Source organism: Alosa pseudoharengus, unplaced genomic scaffold (assembly GCF_046254945.1).
Source record: "Alosa pseudoharengus isolate Yale_2024_CS ecotype anadromous, Long Island Sound unplaced genomic scaffold, YU_APseudo_1.1 YU_APseudo_1.1_scf_21, whole genome shotgun sequence".
Classification (NCBI taxonomy): Eukaryota; Metazoa; Chordata; class Actinopteri; order Clupeiformes; family Clupeidae; genus Alosa; species Alosa pseudoharengus.
The window spans coordinates 1,634,598-1,641,561 of NW_027468674.1; the positions used below are offsets into that span (position 1 = coordinate 1,634,598).

The window sequence follows — 6,964 nt, forward strand, 5'->3', positions numbered from 1 at the left end:
TCATACACATTTTAACGGGCAAAGTTGAAGAGCTACTGTCCGTTATTGTTTGTGCAAATAATATGCTGATTCATGTTCCCTTGCATTTTGCAACTATGAGGTCCATGGTTAAGCTCAATCTTTTGACGCAATCTTTTGATTTTCACCCAGCCTAGTCCATGGTAAGCGCCCGATAGAAATATTGTTTAATTTTGCGATTGAGATATCCACGCACTGGCGCCCCCCCTGCGACGTGTTCGCCCCCCGGTTTTAGAGCTATTCTAAATGCAAAAATGTGTTATGACAAAACCGTGACTGTTAACAAACTATAAGCTATATAAGGTAGGCCCTATGCTAGGCCTATTACACAACACTTGTCACTAGGCTCCAGCGGGCACCGTGATGTCAATTTGATGTCAAGAATTAGTCAAGGTTTTGACCACCATGTTGAGCATCTATAATTTCATTTCATACTATTTTAGCATTACAAGCTATGGCTTGCTTGTGGTTGTAAAGACGTCCAACAAGGGATCAATCTAACATGTAGTCACTGGTCTATAAACTTGGGTCAATATGATTGATGTTAAATCAACGTTGATTTGATATCAAGAAAAAAGGCATAGGAAAAAGGGCGTCAAAATGATATGGAATTGACGTCATTGAATTGACCACCATATGAGAACCAATAATAATCTTAATAGTAGTAATAATAGCCCACTAGGCTAATGTTACTATTGTTTTGACACTTCTACCAATCAGTCTGGTAATATAACAGACTAAAATGCCAACAGTAGCCTAATCATTTTCACGATTGTTTTTAACGGATGCTTATCACCGCTTGATAAGCGCATGCGCACACACAGCAATTCCCATCCCCCACCCCTGATCAAATTCAAATTCGCGCAGCACTCTAGAATCTTCCTGAGTTTGCTCCTTTTCAACTGCAGTCACCAGTGACTTCAACAATCAACCGTCACTTTTCTGTCATGCCTCTGACTGAATGTGTAAGCTGTACAAACTCTGCCGTCATCATATCCCAGGTAATAATTACAGTACTTTTGTATGCCAATTGAAAACGTGAATTTATTCGAAATATATTGTTTTCATAATGGAATGTTAATCAAAGCCATTAGTCATGTTTAGAATTAGCTAGTGAGCTAACGCTAGCGATGTTAGCTGTTAATGTTAACTTTTCCAGTAGCAGACTAACTTCACTATTATATGGAATATCTGTTTGTTTGCCTGTTTGTCTGTTTGTTAGTTTTAGAATGAAATATCAGGCGCAAGTAAGTTAGCTATACATTTAAAGTAACGTTAGCTACATTTAAAATGGCTGTTACCATGCAGGCTAGCAGACACAGATGAAAGTTGTTAACGTTAGAATTAATAACGGTTAACATTAGCTCTAGAAGCTACCTTGCGAACTTCCATGGGACATAGGTAACGTTAGGTCACTGTATTTAAACTTAATGCATGTAGTGTTAGTGTTGATACATAATATAGTGTTGCTATAACTGCAAAGAGGTCCTGTATGAATTAAGTAATATATATCAGTTATCTACCCACTGATTTAAGGAACTGCAGTTTAATATAGCCATGTTTATTAACAGACCTGTCATTTAATGGATGTGATGGGTGGGTGGCACCTCAATATCATGCCTACAAGTAAAGGGATCTTTAGTTTGTGAAGGGTAGTGTTAGGCTACATGTTCTTCATTTCATAGCCCTTATTTGCCCCTTGTTTGATGTACCTGACTTGCTCTGAGGCATGTGTCAAGATGCATGTGAGTGTAGTAGTGCTTCAGTGATGGTCTTTTCATGTTCTGTGTGTTTTGCAACATATTAATCTTAGTCTCCCTCTGTTTGCAGGTGGTGTGTTGTGAGGATTGCTGCAGTAAGAACACTGAGTGCATTCTGGAATATTCAAAATGTGTGCCACGTCCAAGCTCGCAAGAGAGTTCACTCACCAGGTAAAGACACACACACACACACAATGTTATTTTGAAGTATTAAAAAACATTGTTGTTTTAGAATTTTCGAACGAAATGGTTGGTAATTAGCACGTTTACGAGTATAGTTTACATTCCGGTATGATGGCAGAAGTGTCTTTGTGTACTGTGTGCCAAAACTATACTATTTAGCATGGTTGTGCAGCTACTTCAAATACTGTAAGTATTGTAATTTATCTACATATAACACTACCGTTAAGCGTGGGGAAAAAGTGGAGGTGGGGGTGGGGCGGGGATTGCATGGAAGGAGATGCATGCTATTTCAAGAGTTGAACACCCATTCACTTTACTTTTTTAGCACAGTTAATTTGGACTAAATGCATCAGTTTTTCGTTTTTTTTTTTTTTTACATGGGTTCCTCTGAATTCCCCATCAAAAACTTTACAATAAATTCATATTTTTGTTCAGTCTCTCTCAAATTTGAAGGGTTTGTTACATAAACCATATATTTTTTGCATAAAACGTAAAAACTACTGCTAACGTAACGTTAATTTACCCACTGCATTACAGATATTGGTTTGTACCATCACTGTATTCAAGAGTTCGATGATGGAGAAAGTGAACTTTCTTTTGAGATTACACCTATCAAAGATTGTAGCCTTTACCGAAATAGTCACGCTGCCCCTCCATTTCAATTGTTGATGCGCCAAAAGTAGACCTATCATGCTTATCAAGTGTAACTCTCTGAAGACATCCTTAACTTGTGAGTGTTGGAATTGTTGCTAAGTAGTTCATTTAAGTTCACTCAAAATGTCAGGCCGATTGTATGGTGTGTGCGTCTCGTCACTGCTATGGCGCGTTTACATGTTATCTGTCACTGCCAGCACGTTCTATACTCAGCGTCGTCCATCCTTGCAAATGGGTTCAAGTGAGGACATAGAGTTAAGTTGTAAACAATTGTAAAAATGATTGCCATAATCTGATTACACTCAAAAGACGTCTGGTTTTGGTACTCTACAAAGTAATGTTTTACTTTTGTTATGCAATGTTAATGGTATACAGATTAAAACATGTTTTCAGTGTCTCTTTAGCTGAAAACTACTTCCAACACGCATGCCTCTTCCATGAATAGGCGCTCTTAGCCTGGCTAACGTCAGACCTCATTGAGATAGGGTCTGGGAATTAGACATTAATTTTCTCGTATTTGAAACATGGTTTACGAATGCCCAGAGCCGTTTATTGGGCGCTACGAATGTCTATCAAATGCGTCTGTACATAGCTCATAACGGCTTCGGCGTGTCGTCATCGTCTTGCTGCCCTCCCTCCGTTCTGTGATTGATTCCTTCGTTGAGGTGAAAACGAAGTCCATAGAATCCAGGCTGCCTAGCAGCGTGAATAAAATCGCGTGCGTAAGGCAGCATGGGAAAACCCAGGCTAAGGCACTCTAGTCCTTGAGCCACCCCTTAGTCCACCCACCCACCTACCCATCCGCCCCCCGGAAAAAGAAAAAAAAAAACTTGGGGGTGTCACTCCCGGGATTTTAAAAACAATTCTAGTTGCTCAACATCATGTCTGATTAGCAATAACTCTGCTATGAAACAGAGACATTACATTTTCTGGTCAGTGAGGTTTAAATTAATTAGTTCCTGAATCCTATCCCATTTAATGTGACTTCAGAGGGCTTGAGAGGGATAGGATTTAAACCGTGGCGGACCGCCATGCTTAAATAAATGTAGAGGAAACACTGGATATTCCTTTCCTTGTTCTACAACAACAACCTAATAACATGATCATGCTGATGGCTGATAGCTTTTGCTCTTCCCAAATACAAGTAGCCAGGTGAGATGTTTGCAACTACATTACTTTTTATCCATCCAGTTGCAGCAGGCCTAGTTCCAAACCACAATTGTTGAACTGTGATGAACTGCCCTATTTGTGATTGTTTTTAGAGATTCTAGAGGTTTTATACTAGTGCTGGCACTAACAACTAATAACTAATTTTGTTGTATAACTCGCACTCCTCCTTGTCCACAGGTGGCAGCAGTGCGGTGGAGGCAGAGTGGCAGCAGTACGGTGGAGGCAGAGTGGCAGCAGAGCTGGCCTAAACAAAACAGTCTTCAGCCCTTGGAACCGCACCTGGCTCTTTGGCCCCAAGAACAAACCTTCCCGTCATAGGTGCCTCTGATAGTGCATCACTCACAAGAATGGTAACAAGAATGCACTTAAAGAATGCCCTGGCAGGAGCATCACATATGAATACTTTCACAGACAGTTGAAGTGCTTTGCCTCCATGAACAATGCCATCTTGCTGTAACTGCTGCAACTCCTGGAGAAAGTCACTTAAGTACTCTTCCTCTGAATTTGGTTTAGCAACTCCACAGTAGATGGCCACAATGAAAGGAGCAAAGTTGTGAAAGTTGCAGAGTATGGGCCACATTTGGAAGTTGGAGGATTTAAAAAGTGGCACACCATCAATGTTAAAGCACAAATGTAGGTGCTCAACGATTCCTGGATGCTGAGACAAACTTTTGGTTTTGGAGTAGCATTGTCGAGAATGGTCAGAAAAATCTACCAAAAAGTTTGTAAATTAAAGGATGGAAAAAGTATGGGATTTTAAAATAGAAAATGTGTAGAAACCCTGTTAAAAGAAACCTTTTCTCTGTCTCGCTCCATTCAACTGGATCTCTCAATGTTCTCAATGTTCTCCAACATTCCATTACTTGTTACTACATTGTACATGTTGTCATACATTGTTCATATTTAGCCATATTTATTCTGCCCTTATAAGATAACTACTAATACACTGCACATATTTAATTTATATTACTCTAAACCAGCTTCTATAAACCAACTGTATACTACTGTCTACACGGCACTGTGTCTTGTCCTGTATATGCACCACCTGTCTATACTTTGTATATCACTTTTCTGCTTTTTTGCACTTCTAGTTAGACACAAACTGCATTTTGTTGTCTTTGTACTTGTATTCTGCACAAATAATCAAAATATAATAAATGCTGATGTAATTTTGACATCAATGTTTGTCGCATTTATGTTTATTTGACATTGAAGCTTGATATTGAATGATATCAAAACAACATCAACATCTTGACATCAAATAGATGTAGAATTGACATCAAATGCCAACAAAGCTTGACATGGAAATGACATCTTGATGTAGAATAAATGTTGAATTGACATCAAAGCTTGACATTGAATGATATCAGAATAGCATCAAAACGACATCAACATCATGACATCTTGATGTCAAATAAATGTCAAATTGACATCAAAGCTTGACATTGAATGATATCAGAATAGCATCAAAACGACATCAACATCTTGACGTCAAATAAATGTTGAATTGACATCAAATGACAACAAAGTATGACATCAAAATAACATCAAAACGACATCGCGGAGGTCAAAATATTGACGTCAAATTGACATCAGTACATTGACGTCGATACAACTTTCATTCTAGACCTGTTTCTAGACGTAATTTTGACGTCGATGTTTGATGTCATATTGATGTTGAATTGACATCAAATGCCCACTGGGATATGCTGGCGACCCAAATAAAATCTCCTTTCGAACCAATGGCTTACACTTTACAGTATCAAGCTGCCACCTCTTGGCGAAAAGTTAATAGTTTTGCATATCAGTAATTAATTTCACGTAGCTGTGTGAATCACGGAAAGGGCGAATGAAGTGGACACAAATGGAACCCAACCCACTGTACAGTAGCTCAAGGTCTGTGGCTAAAGCAGCCATAATGAAAGCGTTATCATTGTTTGGATACTTCACACACACGTGTTTTTAATCGCATAGACTATACTACCAAGCTGGAATCAAAGCACATCGACTCCCCTCTCACACCCTAAACACGCACTTCGAACAAACAAAAAGCGCCTCAGTCTCACGGAATAGCCATGGCAAACTGTATCTGACCGGTGTAACGTTGGTACTAAATCATCCATCACAAAGAATGATTTTTGTAGCACGTGCAACAAATATGTGTAGGTACAGCCCTGCCCTGAATACATCTCAACGTGCGCTCTAAAACATCTGGTTTAAATGGATATGTAGATCATCACGGGTGCGTTAATAAATCTACATTGCGGCGAGTTGACACAAATTATTCACTTTGACGAATTTATGTAGTTTCAGTTACTTTACTTTGAGCCATGCTCTTCCTTACTTGAATCACCTTTGAAAATATAGGATTGAAGTAGCCTATATGGGTGTTTCGAGCAGAAATGTCCCAGCCCGGTGTTTAGGATGCATCATAGACAGGTTATCTTTCAGGTAGCCTATATATTTTCCATTAAAAAACCATCACGTAGCGAACCTGTTGTGGCTAACTCACTTAGCTCCTGTTAGTAGCCTAGGTTATGGTCATAAGCAAATGAGATGACAGTCGAAAGATACAATTAGTGCTGTTATCGATTTGCTTGGTAGCCTATAAACGCATTTATGGTTTTCTACAAATACATCAATAATCAAATTGGCCTCCATCACTCAAACATGCTAACGGTACATTATTTTACCTACGTTCTGCTATTGATAGGATTAACGTAGCCTACCTGCAGTAAAAACAAGCATGTCCGATAAACATTCTCAGATTTATTTCGGCTTCAAGAGGAAATGGGAATTACATGTCATGCAGAAATCATCCTAACCTTAGACGTTCTCTGCGGTAAACTACTGTAGCCTACAGTCTTGTCCTTGTAGGAAGCGTAGTGTCTTTCCAACCCACTTTAGATTAACTTCCAACAAAATTACGTCTCACTGCAACGATGCGCCATCTAGTGGACAAACGACTACTTATCGCCAATACTGGAAATGCAGCCATGATGATGATGATGAATATTTATTTTGGCTTTCTTTTAATCCTACTGAATTTGTAATTATGTATCGGCCGTTCTAATATCGATAGTATGTGGGTGCCTGTGTGTGTGTGTGCATGTGTATATGTGTGCACCACCATCTACAGGCCAATGAGTGTACAGTCACTAAATGTACACATAACTTAA

The 6,964-nt window shown here is 39.1% G+C and overlaps 1 long non-coding RNA gene across 1 annotated transcript; it reads left to right on the top strand.

Annotated features, from left to right (window-relative positions):
- Positions 1-913: 913 nt before the first annotated feature.
- Positions 914-4,929, top strand: LOC143138358 (uncharacterized). The gene is made up of 3 exons (XR_012990171.1): positions 914-1,019; positions 1,849-1,949; positions 3,963-4,929. It is a non-coding gene; the product is annotated as an uncharacterized LOC143138358 (long non-coding RNA).
- Positions 4,930-6,964: the final 2,035 nt, after the last annotated feature.